The 21,709-nt window shown below is 44.0% G+C and overlaps 1 protein-coding gene across 7 annotated transcripts in view; it reads left to right on the forward strand.

Moving 5' to 3' along the window:
* Nucleotides 1-21,709, forward strand: part of FRMD4A (FERM domain containing 4A) — a 335,840-nt gene that overhangs the window by 97,961 nt on the left and 216,170 nt on the right. Inside the window, exon 1 of one of the 7 annotated variants that reach the window (XM_059660143.1) lies at nucleotides 13,229-13,537. The exons of the other annotated variants lie outside the window; for them this stretch is intronic. The gene's annotated coding sequence lies outside the window, so the exon portion shown is untranslated. Of the gene's footprint in view, nucleotides 1-13,228; nucleotides 13,538-21,709 lie in introns of those variants that run through there. 7 annotated transcript variants of the gene reach the window in all.

A 21,709-nucleotide genomic window follows, 5' to 3' on the forward strand; every position in this document is an offset into this window, starting at 1 on the left:
ATTAGATTTCCCACTGAACTGGAGATTGAACAAATTTATAAAAGCCAGGCTCATTTCCCATTTTCCTCTACTGATTTTTTTCTTATAGAAAAATGGAAGTTACTTTAGACTCCTAAGAAATGCAGTGAAACACTGGGGTTCAGCCTCCACTTCGCTGGTGGTGTTGTTGACTTGCTGAATGATCTGGGGCTACAAGCGTTTAACCAGAAGTTCACAAGTGGGTATTGAAGTGCTGCACCACACATGTGAGGATGGGACCGAGTGACCCCTTCAGGGGTACATGCTGTGACTGGTTGTCTATTCTAGGGGGCATCCTTTTAACGTAAACAACATAGCCTCAATGGCTGAACAAGGTGTTGAGGGCTACTTAACTGGACTTGCACCACTCTTAAATTAATCACAGATGAGCAGGGTGAACATCTCTGCAAGGAGAGGGTGCACTCAGAGGAAAGGGATGGAATTCAGGACACAATTATTTAGAACAAAGAAATATCCTTGCCTATTCACTGTACTTAACTCATCTGGATCTCATTAAAGCTCACAGCACTCAGACTTAAACCAAGAATCAACATCTAATGTAGTGGGGAAGAGGGTATCATATATAGACAAAAGCTATCAGATTTTATGTCATTAGTTGATGCAGATAATATAAATAAGAATATTAATAGCAAGTGTTTTATTAAACACATGCTCTGTGCCCAAAATTTTATGCAATGCAATCCTCATGGCAAATATGTGCGTAGGAAAGTGAGACCGAGAGAAGGTTAGAATTCGTTAGCCTATGGCTATACAACAGTTGCTGCTCTGTGGTTTAAACCCAGGTATAAACTCCTAACCACTAAAATTATTTTCTTGGCGTCTTTGAGCAGGAAACTGAATTATAACACCAATTTCAGTGTGCTGTGTAGACAGATAAGGGAGGTGCTGCCCAAGTCTCAGATTGACACTTTCAATGCCCATCAGGGATGAGGAGGAGAATCAGAGATGTGACTGTGATCACCACGAGGATTAGGGTGAAAATAGAGAGAATCCTCCAATAACTGCTTCAAAAGTATAACCAAGGATTATGCCAGGTTGGCAAACTGGGGCCAGCAATGACCAGCGGTGGCCTGTCATTGAACTTGGCGCTGCTGGAGAACACCTCTGTGTGTCTGCAGAGCTCAGCTAGGGGTCGGAATGGTTTTGAGGGCAGCTGGGAGCAGCACTCAGCAAAAGTGTCACCTAGATGAACATTACCTTTGGAGCTCCCTTGTGCTCTCCCTCACCAGAAAGCAGTCCTGAGACTCTTCCCGCTGTGAGCCCTTGATTGACAGGTTTCTGCTTTTGCTCAAAATTAAGCCTCAGTGAAAAGAACATACTTTGAAGGCCTGGGGGACAGACTTGGGTTCAAATATCTTTCTGGGTTTGGACTTTTGGCAAATTACTTAATATTTCCGGGCCTCAATTTCTGGATCTATGCAATGGGAATTAATACAGTCATGCTCCACTTAACAACAAGGATACATTCTAAGAAATGAGTCCTTAAGTGATTTCATCATTATGGGGACATCATTGCGTGCACTTACACAAACCTAGATGATATAGCCTACTACACAGCTGGGCTATGATATACAACTGTCATTGACCAAAAAGTTGCTATGTAGCTCATGACCATAATTCCTGTTGTGTAGTGTTGCTGCAAGGATTATAGATAATGCACAACAGCTATTATTATGATCATTATTGTTATTATTATTATTATCTGATAGCGATTTAGGTTTAACCATTTTCAAGGGCAATTTTCCTTTGTAAAGAGTACAGGAGGCTTTCCCTGAAGATTCTGAAGATACTTCCCATCCTCTCCCTGTAAATGCCCTCTTCTACTGAAATCACAGACTGAAATGGCCCCCAGCCACCCGGGCCTTTGCTTAGGCTCCACGTCAGACCACACTGCTGATTTGCCTTGTTTTGAATTTTTTGAGAGAGTGAAAAGGGGGGTGAGATAAGAAGAGGGATTTGGAAGATCTTCTCCAGACCACATGAGAGAAGTTAGAAGAAGATAAATGAAGGAAGCACCTTCAATCTCCCAAAGCAAACATCCAAACAATTTAGAGTTTACTAAGTAGGGACTAAGAGAAGAGATGAAAAAGGCATCTAGAAATTACACCTGCTGGATTATTAAGTGCTTTTGTTAGGCCTCAGTGACTGCTTCTAGGAGTCTTCAGAGCACATGCAGGGATTCCCCAAAAGGGGCTTTGATGTTTGCAGTGCAGCATGGCGCCTGATCCCAGCTCTCTTAGCAGAGACAGAGCCTGCCTTCAGTTGCAGACGGACTGTAATTTAGGCCGCCTTTATGAGACAATTACATGGAATTGCATATAAACACTGGTCAGACGCTGTTCTCTCCCATCACAGATGCTTCTCCTGTTTTTTATTTATTAGCTGGATGGATTTAATTATAAAAATCTATTGGGTAATTATCATCATGCTTGGCCCAAAGAAAGTGGTAAAGCAAAATTAAATACACAGTGTACAAATCAACAAATTTTGAGCACTTAGAATAAAATAAAATTCTCCAAATAAAAATAAGCAAAGGTTTCACTAATTTCTGCCCATGAGAAATCCCCAGTGGAGTAAGGAATACAAACATGTGCAGAAATGGTTATAATAAAGTGCTATGTATAGAGATAGGCATGGGCTGTTTTAGAGCACTAGAGAGGACCTCTGGGATGGCAGCCAGGAAGATGAGTGTGAAGAGTGAAGGGAGTTGGCCCGGTGAAGGGAAGGGGAGGGGAAGAAGGTCTTCTGCCCAGAGCTAGAGTGTGAGCAGAAGCAAGAAGCAACAAGGACTTGCATGAGTTTCTCATTGGCTAGGGATGACATGCCAGCAGGGAAGAGTGAGTGAATCAGCAGGAGGGCCCTGTTTATAACCAGGTAGTAAGCAAAAGGAGCCAGGGACCATGCAGAGTCTGCTCCTTGTCAGCCCCCTGCCCTAACCAGTGCCTTCTGCTGAATACCTGCCAAGCCTTTGACCTTACCCCAGATGCAAGAGGAGAGTATTTTTCAAAATGGAGCAACATGGTTATATCTTATTTTTTATATGGAGATCACCAGATAGGAAGGGTTTCCATCAGAATTAACTTCTTAAAACCACAATTCTACATGTGAGGATGTTCATTTATTCATTTTACTTACCCTTAAATATTTACTTATTTGAGAGAGAAAAACATCAATTTGTTGTTCTACTTATTTATGCATTCATTGGTTGCTTCTTGTACGTACATATCCTGATTGTGGTTCAAATCTGCAACCTTGGCCTATCAGGATGATGCTCTAACCAATTAAGCTACCTGGCCAGGCCTTATTTATTCTCTTAATTAATATGTATTGAATATTCACTAGGTGCAGATGACTGACCTAGATTCAGAAGAATCAGAAATAAACAGACATAAATCCTTGCTCTCCAGGTAACAAACACATAAATAAAATACAGTTACATAGTCTGTTAGAAGGTGGCAAGGACAAGAGAGAAAAATAAAACAGGGAAGGGATTAGGGAGACGGCAGCAACAGAAGGGCAAGCCAGAGGAGTTGCTATTTTTGAAGAAAAATGATCATAGGTCACTGTGATTTTTGGCATTTAAAAAATTGAGGGACAGCTATGAAAAATAAATAAAACTTAGCTCCATTTCTCTCTCCTGAAAAGATAAACAAGGATGAACGTGAGATGGTCAGATAAGATCTCACTAGTAAAGTAGCATTTGATCAGAGACCTGGAAAGGGCCGCTTGATTCCTGCTGATATCTGGGGAAATGCAAAGGCCCTGGGACGAGAGCAAGCCCAGCTGTTGGGAGGAGAGCTGGGAGGGCAGAATGCCTGGAGCAAAATGAAGGTAGAACAGTGGTACTAACCAGCAGCAGCAACATCACCTGAACTTGTAAGAAATGAAAATTCTTACACTCCTAATCCAGAGCTATGTATAAATCAGAAACTCCAGGGAGGCCTGAGAGGGTGAGACCCAGAATCTTTCAGGTGATCCTGCTGCTGGCTTATATCTGAGAACCACTGTTTTAGAACTAGGTCCCAAGATCTCCTTTCTACCTAGAGCACCTCTTTTAGGTGGTCTCCCCACTTTCCATAGGTACAGACGCCTTCTGTGTGTAGTGTTGGGGAGGAAGAAGTTTTATTCTACCCTCCAGGTTCTTCAGGCTTGTCTAAGAGTTCAATGACCGTGAGACAGTAACAGGAGATCGGGAGGACTCATGTAAATGGAGCCCTAAAGAAAATGTCCAAAGCAAGCAACTTTTATACTTTTTATGCAACGAAACAATGAATTTGTGGGTATTTGATGGACAAAGAAATGTAGGTTTGGGTGCTTAATTAGTAAGAATGTTTTCTCTTGGGATAGTAAGTTAGTAAAAGGCAACAAGGTTTGTGTTCAGGCTTCTCTGTCCTGCATTCTCTATCTCTGGTCGTAAGGATGTTTCTCCTCCTGGTGCAGGGAGGGTGCCTTTCACATGAAAGATTTATTTCCCATTCTCAGAGGGACAGAGGAGGGTCAGAGTGCCCTTCTTGTACCAGCTGCTTATTAAGAAATTTTAATTTGAAATAATCAGTATGCCACTTTGGCATATTTGGGAGCAGCCTGCTACTAGACATTCCCAACATTTAAAATTTTCCACCCGGATATTTCTTTGTGAGCTCTAATCTTATGTATCCAATCCCATCTCAGCAAGTACCCTAGCCAGCTTCCTATTGGTGAGGTCAGAACCCTAGAAATGTGCTACACAGAACTCTAGTTTGTAATGTGGACTAGAATGTATTCCTTGCTGTTATAATTTGGGGGTGGGAGTGATTTGTACTTGGTTGCAGGAGACATCATCACACCACTCCATGATAGCTGCCAGCCCCACCTCACCTCCGAGAGACTGACTTGCCTTTTCTTCCTACGACCAGGGGCCTGTGTCTGTCAAATCCTGGTGCTGTTCCTCCCTCGCTGACTCATCATTTTAATACATTCTTGTTGCTTCCTTGAGAGATTGATTGATTGATGTCACTTGTACATAATACTTCACACTTTTCATAGTTACAACTGAAAAAGAAATATTTGCTGAAAATATTTTCATTCAATTTCACAATTATTTCTGTCTTATCCCCCTTTTGTAATGGGGCAAAAGGCCAACAAATAAACAACGAGTATTGAGTTCCAGCTGAGAGACACTGTGCGAGGCACTATAAGGGATGTGAGGCCTCCAAATACTGGACAATTGAGGATTAGCAATGCAGACTCTGAAGTCAGACTGCCCAAGTTTGGTAACTGGCTGTTGCCTACTTATCATCTGTAGAACCTTAGGGGGCTATAACTCTCTCCCTGTGTCTCCATTCTCTCCCCCCAAATGGGGTTACTAAGAGTACAGCTTATGGGGCTGCTGAGAAGATCAAATCAGTTATTATATGTAAAGCACATAATCAGTATCTGGCACTTAGTAAGTGCCAAGTGTTAACTAGTAAATAAACAGAAAGGGTTTGGTGAGAGAGGGAACCTATGTACTTGTGTGTATCTATAATGTATATCATTTTGTACTATGGTGCTCACTATAATAAAACTGCTCCCAGGGGCTCCAAATTACATTAATTAGCTTGTGATGTTTTGATAGATACTTCTCTGTGTTTCAGAAAGACTTGCCCTGGATTTTTGTTGCCATGAGTTGAGGCAGTCTAAACCATGATTCCCAACCAGGAAAGAATAATAAGCAATAATCTAATATAATGAGAACATAACAAGATTATAAAACATAGCTATTAAAATGACATTGCTATTATAAAAATAACGAAATAAAGCACAGCTATTAAATGAGTTCTTCATATACCCCAAGGACCATGGTTTCAAGTACTTACTCAGGCCATAAGGGAAGCTGAAATTCTTCCTTTTTGATTGAAGTGGTTCATCATTGTTCTTTCATTGACCTGGGAGAAGGAGAAAAAGGATTGGGTATAAAAAGGGAATAGGAGTCACTTAAAACCAGCCAAGCACTATAACCTGCCCCAAAGGGGTCTTTGTTTATTCTTTTGTAAAAAAAAAAAAATGTATTTTTATTGATTTCAGAGAGGCAGGGAGAGGGAGAGATAGAAACATCAAAAATGAGAGAGTCATTGATCGCACGCTCAACCACTGAGCAACACCGGCCAGGCTATTCTTAAAACTGGTGGAGAGGAGGAACCAAGATGGCGGCATAGGTTAACGCCGGAGTTTGCTGCTTTGAACAACTACTTCAAAAGTGAAACCAAAAAACGGAAGGGACATCACCCAGAACCACAGGAAGGCTGGCTGAGTGGAAGTCCTACAACTAGGAGGAAAGAGAAACGCATACGGACACTCAGAGGAGGCGCAGTGCTGAAGTCAAATTCTGAGGTGCGGAGTGCGCGGAGCGGGCTGGCGGCGGAGGGCGCGGTTGTTGTTTTCAATCAGGAGAGAGTCGCAGACTCTGAGCACCAGATCCGGGCGAGTCTTTAGGGACCCAGACTCAAACGGGAGAAGCGGGACTGTCTGGCTTCGGTCAGAGCGAGTGCAGCTTTCGCTCCGAGCTTTGCAGCGGGTTCTGGGACTCAGAGAGGCAGAGCCCCTGGGGACAGGACTGAGAGCCGCCATAACTGCTCTCTCCGGCCCACCCTGTTGATCCTGTGCGACCCGCCCCACCCAAGCCCTGCACAGAGGCATTTGCCAGATAGCCTCAGGCAAAGGCTAGATTAGCACCTCCCTAGAGGACAGAAGTTCTCTCACTGCTGACACAGCTGATTCTCATAGCCACTTGGCCTGGAGGTCAAACCCTCCCTGGGATTAGCTACAACAATCAAGATTTAACTATAAGACTGCAAACAAAGACCACTAGGGGGTGCACCAAGGAAGCATAACAAAATGCGGAGACAAAGAAACAGGACAAAATTGTCAATGGAAGATATAGAGTTCAGAACCACACTTTTAAGGTCTCTCAAGAACTGTTTAGAAGCTGCCGATAAACTTAATGAGATCTACACGAAAACTAATAAGACCCTCGATCTTATATTGGGGAACCAACTAGAAATTAGGCATACACGGACTGAAATAACGAATATTATACAGACGCCCGACAGCAGACCAGAGGAGCGCAAGAATCAAGTCAATGATTTGAAATGCGAGGAAGCAAAAAACATCCAACCGGAAAAGCAAAATGAAAAAAGAATCCAAAAATGCGAGGATAGTGTAAGGAGCCTCTGGGACAGCTTCAAGCGTACCAACATCAGAATTATAGGGGTGCCAGAAGATGAGAGAGAGCAAGATATTGAAAACCTATTTGAAGAAATAATGACAGAAAACTTCCCCCACCTGGTGAAAGAAATGGACTTACAGGTCCAAGAAGTGAGGAGAACCCCAAACAAAAGGAATCCAAAGAGGACCACACCAAGACACATCATCATTAAAATGCCAAGAGCAAAAGATAAAGAGAGAATCTTAAAAACAGCAAGAGAAAGAAACTCAGTTACCTACAAGGGAATACCCATACGACTGTCAGCTGATTTCTCAACAGAAACTTTGCAGGCCAGAAGGGAGTGGCAAGAAATATTCAAAGTGATGAATACCAAGAACCTACAACCAAGATTACTTTATCCAGCAAAGCTATCATTCAGAATTGAAGGTCAGATAAAGAGCTTCACAGATAAGGAAAAGCTAAAGGAGTTCATCACCACCAAACCAGGATTATATGAAATGCTGAAAGGTATCTTTTAAGAAGAGGAAGAGGAAGAAAAAGGTAAAGACACAAATTATGAACAACAAATATGCATCTATCAACAAGTGAATCTAAGAATCAAGTGAATAAATAATCTGATGAACAGAATGAACTGTTGATTATAATAGAATCAGGGACATAGAAAGGGAATGGACTGACTATTCTTGGGGGGGAAAGGGGTGTGAGAGATGTGGGAAGAGACTGGACAAAAATCGTGCACCTATGGATGAGGACAGTGGGTGGGGAGTGAGGGCGGAGGGTGGGGTGGGAACTGGGAGGAGGGGAGTTATGGGGGGAAAAAAAAGAGGAACAAATGTAATAATCTGAACAATAAAGATTTAATTAAAAAAAAATGGTGGAGTGTGGAGGGAAAAGATGCCAGTGTTATTCTCTAGAAAGACAGGAAATAGGATGTAAATCTTTGTCCATATGGTGTAGTTTAGGAACCAAGGAACAATATAGCTTACTGTCGAACTCCAACTGCGCTTCATTCACTCTATAATTAATAGTTGTATGTAAAGGAACTTTGTGGCCATTCTCACTGTGAGTGCCTAATGTGTATATATATATTTATATATATATATATTTGGTAGTCCAACCATGGAAGATAATGCTCAGGATCTCAAAAGAATGACTCTGGGTTCAAATGTGATTGTTGTCTCAGTACATTGCTTCCTTTTTTAAATACCAGGTTCCTCATCTGTAGAAAGGGATAAAAATAGTGTCTACCTCAAGAACATCTTGACTGATCCAGTTAACTAATGTTTGGAAAGTTCTTAGGACTGTGCCTAGTTCAGATTATATACTCAAATAATGTTAGCTATGAGTTGTTATCAGTTGTATGGTTTGGGGAATAATGTGTTGAATCCATAGTTTTCATAAGGCTGAAGAAAGATATTATTACCAGGCCTATTTTAAAGGTGAAGAAATGGGTACCCAAAAGTCAAGAGACTCAAGGTCACATGAAGCCTTCAGACCAGGGCCTGGTTACTGTCTCCTAGGAAAGGATTATGCAGTCCAGACTCAGATCCGTGCTCCTGATGGCACCTGTCCTCAGCAAGGCAGATACTCAAAGGCACAAGTGAGAGCCATTTTTTCCCAACCCACAGTGGCACTCTGGCCAAGATTTGAGCTGAGGAATCTCCTCTTAATTGCCCCATATACTGCCCAGAGCTTGTCAGGAAAGCTATGACTTCAGATCTCAGAGTTAAGAACTTGGTACTTTTATTTACAGAGTGCATAATTTTTGCTATCCAACTTTGAGCATAAAAAATCACATTAATTTACTTTTCTAAACCCACTTAAATCTTGATTACATCCTTGCCCACCAAGGAGGTAGGAATTCACTCATTCTTTCCTCTTCCCTAGCTCACATTGTACCTCAAGACAAGAAAAAGGTCTCTTGTCATCAATCCGGATTAGTTGCCACTGAGATGCTCAGTATCCAAGAATTTGAGGTCCATTTAAAGCCAAAAACCCCATCCCTCCTGGCTGAACCCCAAGATCCTTTGCCTAAGACACACCTTTTAGAACTTAGTACCCTCATCCAGCATCCACATGCTGGCCCATCTGCTGACAGGTGCCTTCTTGAGGCATGTAGACAGTTGTTGCCCCTTCCTTTCTTCTGGAGGCTGCTATGGCCTTTTCTGTTCCCTTTTTAGACCCCACTCTTAAGCCACAGACCACCTCTCCTGTCTTTGAGAGTTCAGCTCTTTTCAAAACAAAGATCCCTAATTGTGTGAGAGAGGCAAGGAGAGCCCCAGGTATTCAGGTCTCAAATCCTGCTTGCCTTCTGCAAGGGCAAAAGGAAAAGTATTTCTCTTTCTTTCTGAAACTTCTCCAGCCATGAAAGCAAAACACAAAGGTGAAGTCCAGAAACCAGCCTGCTATTTGTTTTTTTGTGAGTGTTGGTTTTTGTCTTGTTGTTGTTTTCAGTTAGACTCTTCAAAAAGTATCAAACTGGAGATGAAAATGGAAACACTACCTTCTTTCATCACAACTGCATGTTAAGGCAGGCAGATGGACCAACACTTTGCAAAGATCCTTTGATTCTTTATGCCTTTACAAGTAACTGCCTGCATTCCCTGTGGCCACATTGGCTGCTCTGTGGAAAGCAGACCGTTACAGACTTCTGACCCGCAAAGCTTGTCATCCATCAACTCCAAGGATCGCAACTGTTGAAACAGAGAACATATTTTCTCTATATTTTCATTAACTTTAAAATAAATTAAGTTTGAATTTTATCTTATTCATCAAGTTTTACTATGGCCTATTTCTCTTAGTACTTAAATTCTACAAATAAGGTTTTTCTTCCCGGAATTGTTAGTCATTCTCTGTCTTGTCACCAAACACAAAAGGCTTAGGGCAGCAGTTCTCAACCTTTGGATCGCGACCCCTTTGGGGGTCGAACAACCCTTTCACAGGGGTCGCCTGAGACCATCAGAAAACACATATTGCATATATAATTACATATTGTTTTGTGATTAATCACTATGCTTTAATTATGTTCAATTTGTAACAATGAAAATACATCCTGCATATCAGATATTTACATTATGATTCATAACAGTAGCAAAATTACAGTTATGAAGTAGCAACAAAAATAATTATATGGTTGGGGGTCACTACAACATGAGGCTCTGTATCAAAGGGTCGCAGCATTAGGGAGGTTGAGAACCACTGGCTTAGGGGGTAAAAAGATCATGTGCCATATACTAAACCAGGTCTCATGGGGAAACAGTGAGAATAAAACACATAAAGGCCCTCACAGGGCTTTAGCATATTCAGCCAGGCCCTGTTCTAAATGATTCACATATACTGATTCCCTTAATCCTCATAGCAACCCTATGAGATAGACAGTGTTCTTATCCCTGTTTCCTAGATAAGAAAAGTGAGGCACAGAGAAACTTGCCCAAGGTTGCACAGGTAGCAGGTGGCCCAGGCAATATGTAACCCCAGGCAGTCTGAAATCGGTTTGTGACCTTATCATGGGGCTATGAATACCCATTGTGGGGAAGTGTTAGGAAGGAAATAAATGATAATGATACAAAGAGTACCTGGGAGAGGCCTTTTCCCAGGTGTTGAGCAGGGAAGGTTATCTAGGAGGCAGCCTTTGAGCTAAAGAGTTGAAGGATGACAAGGAGCTAGCTATCCAGAGAGTAGGGTGTGAGGGTGGAAGGGCATTCAGGCCAGGAAGAATGAGAAATACAAAAGCAAAGAGAAGAGTTGTGCAAGGGCAGAAAGGTGGCCTGTGTGGCAAAGTATAGAGGGACAGGGAGATTAACACATGAGGAAGATGGAGAGGATGCTTCAAGAGCAATGAGAAGCCATCGACAATGGTTAAGTTGTGCAGGGACATGATCTGAGTTGTTTCTAAAGTCACTGGCTGCTGGGTAGCAAGGAGATGAGTGAGAACCTGGGATACAGGGACCTGGAAAAGGGAGCTGGGCGCAGAAGGTGAGTGGACCTTGTTGGGGTCAGGTGGCAAACGATAAGGCTGGATGGATAAGGGGTGTTTGGTGCTCAGGCCATTCTGCCATCTGAAGAAGTGTGGACTTTATTTCTAAGAGCCAGGGAAGTCCCGAACAGGTTTAAGTGAAGAAGTTCTATGACCAGATCTGACCTTTAGGGGAGTTACTCCAGCCAGCGTGGAGAAAGCGCTTCAGAGACAAGACCTAGTCGGGAAGCTGCTGGGGACTGTTGCAAGGTGATGTGCACAGAAGGCTAGGGCAGGGGTTGCTCATCTACACAGGTTAACCACCCCAGATGCTGTTGGAGCAAGTAGAAAAGGGGCTGCTCTTAAAGAACTTTCCAGAGCTATTTATGAGGAACGTTTGGTGACCACCTGAACATGGGGAATGAGTGAATGGAAGGTGATAAAAGACCCCTCCATCCCTACTTCTGGCTTGTGGGGGTTGGACAGATGCTCTGTAGTGAGATAGGACACCTGGACTTCCGGTGGGACAGGTTCAGTTTAGTACATATTGAGACTTCCAGTGGCCAGGTGGAAAAGGTGAATGGAAGCCAGTGACTCTTCTAAAGATGGGAACTGAATATCTGAAGAGAAATGGTAGGTTTGAACATTTCCTCAATCACCCCCTTCTAAGTGTTGCAGTCACAACAAACCAGCACTGGAAACAGTCTGCATCCAAAGAAATAACACTCCCCTGAGGGCCTCAGGACAGGAGGAAATGGGCTTCAATTGCCTTTTGAAAGAACTGGACTTAGTTAGCATTGGCACAGTCCTCAAGGGCTCCAAAAACGCAGACACATCCCGTGCAGAAACAGCTTCCCCTGACTCAGATCCCGAGAATCATGTGGAGTCCCCAGTCACCAGCATGTGATCAAGACAGTTTGAACTAAGACAGGCAGTTCTAACCCACGTGTTCACCTTCACCTCCAACACTGACTGTACACTGTTTCTCTTTATTGACTGTGAGATCTCTTGACCTCTCAAAATTTTTCTTCAGAGATCTTTAGAGAAGAACACACAATGGGTGTGCTCTGGGAGATAGGATTGGAAGATTTCTTATTATTACAAAGTTTGTAAGTTTTCACCCCTGCCAGTGCCCTGGAAATCATGGTGCTAGATTGGCCAGGGTCTCCTTCAGCTACGGTGAGAGGACAACCTATCTCACCCTTGAATAGTGGATGGATGATGGATGGACGGATGCTGGGAAATTCAGCCATGTATGAACTCTAAAAATTTTACCCCTGAGACAAGCTAGCTTTTGCCCCTTTGCTAAGCGGCGCCCCTGTCTACTTCGCCCTTCATTTTGTCAACTGTGTTTTGACAATTCATGGGGGAAAAAATGTGTCTGGGGCAAATTGAGCTACTGAAGCAATAAACATTTAGGCTTGCCATGTGAATTGAGTTATTGTTCTTGGTAGGGATATTCTCCCAGTTTGTTTCTTTTTTTTTTTGCAAAGCGTACTTGTCAGGTTGTCCTCCCCCGGGGCCCGGAAATGGAAGTCTTCTTTCTCCAGTAATTGTTGCGTATCCCTGACAATAGTTGCCTCACAGGAACTTCTATTCCCAAAGAGTTGAGGGAGATTAAAAATCAAGAAAATTGGGCTAGCTCAGGGGCGCTACACCTTCAGCCAAGCGCAGCCAAAGTCGCCTCTTTCTCTGGCTCACGGGGTGGGGATTTTCTGTATGTTTTTGGTCTGTGTGTCAGTGTCCTCCGTGTTAGAGCCCCTTCTCTTCCTCCCGCACAGCCTCTCCAGGCCCGCAGCCTCCTTCAGGACCTAACTTTGTCCCCACTTGCGTGTGCCCCCAGCCCGGAGTGACCGGATTCCGGGCTCTGGGAGGCCGCGGCCGGCCTGGCGCGGGCGGGCTCATTGTTGGCCGGTGCTCCAGGCGCGGGTTGGGGACCCGCCTCGCCCTCCCCGCGCGGGACCCTGCAGCCCCCGCCGGCGCCGGGGAGCGCGCAGTGTGCGCGGGGGCGTGGCGCGGGCCGAGGGGCGGAGGCGCCCGCACCGTGCCGCGGGCCGGGCGCGGCGGGAGAGGGGCGGGCCGGCGGCGGGGCGCCCGGGCGTGCGGCCAGGCTCGGCGGGAGAGACGCGAGCGGGCGATGGCCTGACGGAGGGCCGGCTGCGCTGGGCGGGGGCAGCGGGACCGGCAGCGGCGGGGCGGCTGCGGGTGCGGCGGCGGCGGAGGCAGCGGCGCCGGGCGCGGATGCCACGGGGTAGGCCACGGCCTGCGCTCCCAGGCGGATGGGACGCCGGTTCCCGTGGATCCGCCGCTGCAAACGTGAAGTTCCTTGGCTCCCTGGGACGCGCAACAAATAAAAGGTAATGTGTCTTTGTTTCCCAGCCGCGATCGCAGGGAGGCGATGGACTGTGTAGTACTTCTGTGTCCATTTTTAAATGCTGGGCCGGAGAAAGGGACATGACATTTCTTAACGCAGGGCGCAGAATATATAATGTCGCGGATGTGACATTTTTCAGTGCAAACCCCACGTGTGACCCGCGGTATACTCCGTCCTGCTACCCGCCCTTCTCCCCTACAGGCACTTTGCTTTGGCACCGAACTCTCTGAATTTGCCCAGGGAGAAAGGGAAGGACATTGCTGTATGCAGACCAGGTGGGGTTTTTTAAAAAAAACCTTTTTATGGAAATGTCAGGGGAGTTCTGCCCTTTGGATGCAGGAGGGAGCATTTCAGACCAGGGTGCCAGGAGACAGGCCGACCGCTGGCTGCCGGGGACTGCCAAAATGGACTGCTCTTTACATTCCAAATGGCTGCAGCAAGTTTGGTGCAGAAAGGGGAGGAGGAGAGGAGGAAACCCCCGTTAGTACGTGGTCATTTAAAAATGACCCCACGCAGTGCTTCTGTATTGCAGGCAGCTGCCCAAACGTTGGTACATATTGCATTTGGACAAGATTAACCAGCCCTGCACTTTGAAAGCTGTGTGGGCTGCCCGTGTGTAATCAGGAACTGCCTTTCTCTGATGCCTTGTTCGCAGAGTAACTGCTCAGGAGATTCAAGCAAATTCTGTGGGATTTCCAAGGGATTGCTGTACTAATAATAACTCTGGCTATAGCTACTTAATAGACATGCTCGTTCTGAAGGATGCAGCCATGCCCAGTCCCCGGAAGCTCAGCTGGCTGAGAAAGGCCATCCCCTGCTGGAAAGGACTTCCTGACCCCACTGTGAATGGAGGAAGCTCTCTCTCCCCTATGAATGGAACATCCCAGCAGAGGCTGCTGCTGCTGCTGTTCTGGCTTCTTTCAGTTTGAATGGAAGGCATTCTCAGAACACCTTAGAAAGGCACGTTTCTGAATCCCAGCCGTTCAGGTTGCATGGCCTGTTCAATTTTGGAGTCGCCTTGACTGTATTTAGACTCCTGGCCTGGGCGACTTGGTCTGCATTTACCTGATTGAGTTTAGAACACCTGCTCATGACCCCTGCCACCTCAGTGTCCATAAGTCTCATGTTTTCCAAAAGCATGACTCTGACTTGTGGGAAAGCACCAGGGAGCCAGGAGCCAGCTTCTGACTTCACCCAGGGAAGCCACCCCTGACCCTGGGGAAAGTACCTCAGGGGCTGGGTGCAAAAGTCTGTCCCTTGCTCTTACAGAACTGTGTGCCCTCCTAAAAATGTGCTACAAAGTGGGGTTTGAGGGAGAGCATGGGAGGACACATTTCATTGTTTTGTTTCTGGTCTTCAAATTGCTTCAAGTTCATTCATAAAATTTCCTCCTGTTTCATTGGAGTCTGATTTAGGCAAGGCCAGAAGAGCAGACGTTCAGATCAGCAGAAATCTGATTTTGATCCTTGAAGTACTAGTATCTCTTGTCTCTTGAAATCTGGAGTTTCAGGGGATGAACCATGTCTGTTGGCTGAGAGATCCATACTGGTGCAAATGAAATTTGGGTTTAGTTAAGGCACAAGAGGAATTGGGGTCCTGATGCACATAGGTCAGAATCCATTTGCTCCTGAGAGGTTAAATAGCACAATTTAATTGGAAGCAATATTTGGACATGCTTTGAAATCAACACTATATTCTCTGGTCAATGAGTAGAATGTTGCCTTCAGATAACTTGAAATGAAGTAACACCTAACGCTTCAAGTTGTGTGGGTAGAAGTAACTTTTTAGAATAAACAACAATAATAGCCTTAAACTCTTCTTGTATTAAAGGGGAACCGTATCTGTAGAAATGAGGATCAGAAAATCTCTCTACTCTCTTTTGTTTTGACCAAGTATGATCTGCCCCTGCTACTGCGATAATCTTTTTGGCTCTCATCTTCAACTGATTTTATTAATAAGACTTGTTATTTATGGCACAGGGCCTCTGTGTAATTTGTAGACATTGGTGCCAAGTCCCCTGATAGCCTGGCAGGTGGCTTCTACCATTAGCATGATCTTGTTGTTGGGGAAACCAAGACCCCTTGAGGTTCAGTGAGTTGCTGATTTAATAGTCCATGAGAACTGCGTTACAGATGTGTACAGTGCTCCATTTTATCATAATAGCAAATTTTACAGTCTGAGGTCAAAGGCAAAGCCACATATGAGGCCTTGCTTGGGTTCTAGAACTTGGAAAAAGCTCTGTGGAATAGAGTGTATTCCAGAGGTGTGAAGGAAGGGCCCTTCAGTCAGCCCTGAGGAGCTGAAGAAACAAGTGTGGCCTATTTGTGATGGGAAAGGCAGTGATGAGATGAAAGATCCAGAGACTTGGGTATTGAGGGGACCTGTTGGGCTACCTTTGTCTTTTAGTAAGTGTGGGGTAGAGTGAGACCTCGTCCAAGGAAGAGCTTTACTGACTTTACTGCATAAATATGTCATTTGTGGTCACGTTATTGATGCCTCTATGTGTGTAAAGTAAAATACTTATAGTTCTATTCACATGCCATATACTTATTTGTTACAAGAGTTGCATTTAGTCTGACAAATTGAACGACTGAAAAGATGGAGCACTTTCAAATCTAAAGCATTGTTCTTAAAGATACTGCATATGTAAATACCTTTTTTAAAAAAAGGACAGTATAGCTTCTGGAGAACTTCCATTTAAATATTTCAAAATGAGAAACAGACATGCTAATAGTTAAATAGCTCATGGAATAATTTTAAACCACTCTCTATATAGTATGAGGGTGTATAAGTCTGGACTCATCAATGACTTTAACTCATAACTTTATATTTTGGATAGCACTTGATGTGTCAATAAAATCTGTGGCAGAAAATCTCTGTTTAGGTGTATTAATTGTGGAAAATTCGAGCATTTCAATTAAAAATTGTTTCTGAGACTTCATAGGAAGAAAAACCATGGAATAAAGACCTTCCAATGATTATTTGACCTAAATTCTAAAAACTGTTTTCTTCTTGAGCTAAAAGAGGTGAAAAGAGGAGCTGCTTTACCTGGACAGGATCAGCAGGTGCCTCAGGCCCACATTTCCTGGTGAACTCCAAGGACGCTGGAGAACAGATCACTCCACCACGTCCCTTTCTGATTCTTTGCTGTCCAGTACTCTCTGCACATGGACTTAAAGCAACAAAAGAAGACATTGGGTGTTTCCTAAAAGGCAGGAGTTGAAATAGAAAAGGAAGAGAAGAGATCATTCCATCTGCTATGTAGGACACATAGATACTTGAACTTTTCCTACAATAAGCTCAAAGAGTAAACGAATCTGGGGAAAGTGGCCACTAAAAACTGAACTTGTTGGGGAACGGTGTTCATTGCAGCCATCATCAGCCTGAATCACCTTGGTAGTGGCTTACATTTATGTGATTGCTTCTCCCAGGCCATGTAATCTCAAGAGCTGGTTCACTAGCTCCCCTGGGCTGCAGGGTTACCACTGCACACAAAGGCTTGCTGGTGTCACTACTCTCTTCTGGAAGAAGCTTTCTGAATCAGCATAAACTGGCTGATCAAAAAGTCTCTCTGCAGCAGTTTCCTTTTGGTTCCCTAAATCCGTCAGCTGACACCCTTCCTCTGTCCCATGGGATCAGCATGTCTTTCTCTTATAAGGAATGATTTAGGCACACCCTTACACTTGAGGCAGCCTGTTCCACCGCTAATAGTGATTTCCTAAAAATATCTATCATTACGCCTTTGTCAGAAGATGATCAGAGCTGTTGCTACTGTTTAGTAGATTGCATTCATGCTTCTCTAGGGTGCTGAATCAATTCTTAATTGATTCTGTGGAAATTAGGTATTTTCTCCCCAAAGAGAAAAGATATTCTTCTTGAACTATAGGTATAAATTACTGCTAAGTATAAAGGCCAAGATTGTTATAGGGAATTTGAAAGCTTTGGTTTAGTTCAATGGCCTTATTACTACCAAATAATCAAGAAGCAGTGAGCTGGTAGCCTCCATTTGAACTGAGTGAATAACCCCTGTGCAAATATTCAAGCACAGCTTAGTCTAATTCAGAAATGTAGCATGTAGGATCCTGCTTGTTAGGAAGCCAGATCTCTATCTGTGGTGTTTGGGGGTGTTTTTGTTTTAAAATTGGAGCTCCAATTACTCCATGATGTATCACAAGAAGAAAGTAATTGTTCATGGTCAAGAACGTTTGTACTTGTACACCTTTCTCCCCAAACTCTGACTATATCCTCATGCATCTGATTGCTATCCTAGCTTATTAGCAGTTGTTTGCCAATTCATGGTTACCACATACTTTCTGTTCACTTAATGCTCACAGCATTGAATCCTCTGCTCATGTTGGACACCCAATAGATTTTGTAGGAGTAAGTCAAGCACTAAGGGAACCTTTAAGCCAACATTCCAACATCAATATATTTAGGTGTCTTTAGAAATCTGGAAATCCCAGTGATCTAAAGTGAAATGTCATCTGTTAGGTCCTCCTGTGTCTGACCTTTCCTAGTCCATCTTGTGGTAGGGCCCCCTTTTCACAGGTAGCAATACCTTGCCAACCTCGGGGCCAGAAGTCTTGGTAGTGATGCACAATACTAAACCATTAGCAGTAACTTTCACTTCGAATTAGCCCAAAGCTGTCCCCCAAATTTGAGGCTATAACTTCCCAATTTTCATCAAAATTAGCCTGTTCTTCTGGTGATGGTCTTCTTCACAGGGCTTTTACCTTTCTTTGTCCTTGCTGGGTGAGGAATGCATGAAAAAAATGGCGTGTAATGGGGAATTAGATTGATAATGCATGACAGCGAATGGAAATAATAATCGGAGAGTTGCCAGGCTGTGCCATTCATAACCATAAAATGCACAATTATACTCTCACCACATGCCTGTGAACAAGTATTATAGATGTGACAAATGCGAACTAGGAGACCAAATAGTGTGGAGCCATCTGGAGCTGGGCGATATACCTACAAACTGAGCTGCGAAGTGCAGTGTGGGCTTACCCATTTCTCTGCTCCCACTGGTTACCCCCAATAAATATTGGAGATTTCTTTCTCTTTCTTGGGGGGGGGGGTAGGGAGAGAGGGAAAGAGGTAGAGAGAGAGAGAGAGAGAGAGAGAGAGAGAGAGAGAGAAGAAAGGCGGGAGGGTGGTGAGGATAAGAACCAGACTGGAGCTGAACACAATGGAGGGCAGTGTTCTGCCTTCTCAATCCCCTTTTATTGGGATGGCTGAGTGTTTTGTAACAGAGTAACTACAGAGTGACCAGTAGCACAGATGTAGCCTGTAGGTCTTGGCAGGAGAGCTGAGGCCTCGAATACAGCAGAGTAGCAGGGGCTGAAGTCACACCAGATGTGCAGTGTTGTCTACGAAGCATGCACAGACGATATTTGGGGGTTATCAGTCAAGTCAAACATTTCAGATGGATGGAGTCTTACAATTAAAGGTGGATATATAGATCATTTTTGCAAATGAGGAGCTGCTTACAGATGTTTGGGGACCTTGCCAGGGCCTTAGTTGCAGTGCCAAGACTAGAGTCCTGCCGCCCGACAGGATTTATGTGATGCAGCCCGGTATGGCAGATTGAGTGGAGCTGTGGTGTCATTGAGCCCTGGGTTGATTTCTGGCTCTGCCCCTTAGTAGCTATGAGGCCTTGGGTGAATTACTGAATCTCTCTGAGTCTCAGTTTGTTTGTTTTTTATTTCTAAGAAAAGTTATAGTCAGAGGAGCCAGTGAGATAATATCTGTGAAGCACCTATCACAAAAAAAATATATGGGAGACTCTTAAAATAAGAAATTTGTCTTTGTATTCTGTACTTCAAGTTTGGCTTGCTTTTGTCACATGGCTAACAATGCTAACTTGGTGGCGGGGGAGGGGGGCGAAATTGGAACACATTGGGGTGTAAGAAGGCCAGTCGGCATTGAAATGGAGATACATCTGAAATAAATGTTACCTCCTTGCCTACAATCCTGATGTGAATTTTATAAAGAGAGAGTTGCATTAAGGGGAATGACCCTTAGCTCTGATATTTCATAAATGTCACCTGGCCTTCCAGGAAGGATTTTGCAGATAAAGGCATCACCCTAGTGTTCCTTACCTTATTGGGACAGAGAAGGCCTTCTTAGCAAGGGAGTCCTCACGGGAGTCCCCAGTGAGTCCTGGAACATCAATAGGAGAGGGCCAGTTGCGGGCGGGGGAGGAAGAAATATGCTTTTGCCTTTGTACTAATGGATCCCATCACCCTGCCTTCTGAAAGTCTTCAATCTTCAAAAATCATCAGAAAGCTCTTAGGGCTTTAACTTGAAAACATTTGAGAATAGAAATAAGAATTACCCATGGTTTGTTAATCAGTGGTATTGCCATTTCTTTCCTTAGAAACAAAAGCAAAAATCCAAATCCTGTTTACAATTCTTTAGTTACTTCCATTCATTGCCATTAAGTAGAAATATTTTCAACTCCTGTTTTCTTATTTATGTATGTTTCACCCAAGTAATTAGTGCAGCAAGTTAATGACAGAAATAAGCTTCGGACAGAGAGTGGCTTGGATGCCCATGGGAGTTTTGTTCCCCATTGCACCCAACACCTGACCACGCACATGCTAGGAGTTTCCTTACAGCATGAAAAATCAACTGACATAATAGGCATCAAAAATTATTCATGCCCTTAATAGCCTCCTGGGTGTTGGATAAAATAAATCAAAATCATAGGTGGCCCATCTTCTGGAGATGGATTTAACAGGCACACACAGGCAGCAGAATCAGAGCATCACACAAGTATAAAAACAGGGTAAGTATTTATAGAACGTTATGGCTACATCCAGGACAAGGGTATATTTTAGGTGAAGCCTCAGAGACAGCTTGTGGGCATCATTTGCCTTTACAGGGTGGAGTGTGTCCATCATCTTAGGGAGAAATCATAACCTGGTATTTGTTTGTGGTTCCTTTTTTCTTTATTGTGGAAAATATGGTTTCTGTCACCCACCACAGTTTGGTTCTTCTGCCATCCAGTTCCTAAGGTTGTATGCTTTTCAGAGACAGAGATCACTAACTTCCCACTTGGAAAGATATCCAACACTTAGAGAATAAAACCCCAAACCACAGTCTTTTGTATTTTTTAATTTTGTAAAAATTGTATTGATTTGAGAAAGAGGAAGAGGGGTGGAAGAGAGAGGTTTGTTGTTCCACTTATTTATGCATTCATTGGTTGATTCTTGTATGTGGCGTGACTGGGAGCAGACCCGAAACCTAGGCATAGCTGGTTGATGCTCTGACCACCTGAGCTACTGTCCAGGGCCAATCCTCTGTGTTGTATACAGCTAGAGTCTTCTTTTCTTCTTGTGGATAGAATTGATCACGTTCCTAGAGAACTGACAAAACCCAATGGAACAATTCCATAAACTGTAAGTTTTATACAGTGGTTTTTGGTTTGATAGTGGAAATAGAAAAAAGTTGTTATGTGAGCATATTTGCTTGTTTGTAGGTAAGAAAGGTGCGAGCAAGGATGGTGAGTTACACAGCCGTCCCTGTAGCCCTGAAGGGGAGGATGAAACCAACACAAAGCATAATTCACCCCTTTTCATCAGACCCTCACTGGTGGAGTTTGCCTGTCAGATGGGCTTTGCAACAGTGGATTCTTTGGCTATTTATCAACTTTTCCTAAATATGTTTCCCCAGAGGAGACTCCCTCCGAGGTATACCAGAGTGAGCAAATGCTCTCCTGAGTTCCCCTTTGTTATTGGAGCTCCACCCATGGGTTTTGATTACTCCTGTTTCTCTTCCTCCTAGTGCTTAAAAATCATTGTCCCATGATAATGACTTACTTGCTGCATTATTAGAATTTAACTCTTCTGGCCTTTTACAATACATTTATCTAATGCCTTGTTCATGTTGCCTTCCCAAATTCTTTTGGGGTGAGGTGTCCACTGCCACCATCATAGTTCAGAGGCCCCCCCTTTACCATCTCTCTCTCTCTCTCTCTCACATACACACACACACACACCGTTGTCTTTCTCAAGCACATTTGATCTTTTCTGGACATCAGCCTCTTGCAAATGCTTGTCCTTCAGATCGAGAGGCCCCTCCGATCCTTCTCTGCAAGATACCCCTGCTCACTCTGTAATTCCAGCTGTCTGCTGCCTCTCCTGTTCCT

The sequence above is a fragment of the Myotis daubentonii genome, chromosome 1 (assembly GCF_963259705.1).
Source record: "Myotis daubentonii chromosome 1, mMyoDau2.1, whole genome shotgun sequence".
Classification (NCBI taxonomy): Eukaryota; Metazoa; Chordata; class Mammalia; order Chiroptera; family Vespertilionidae; genus Myotis; species Myotis daubentonii.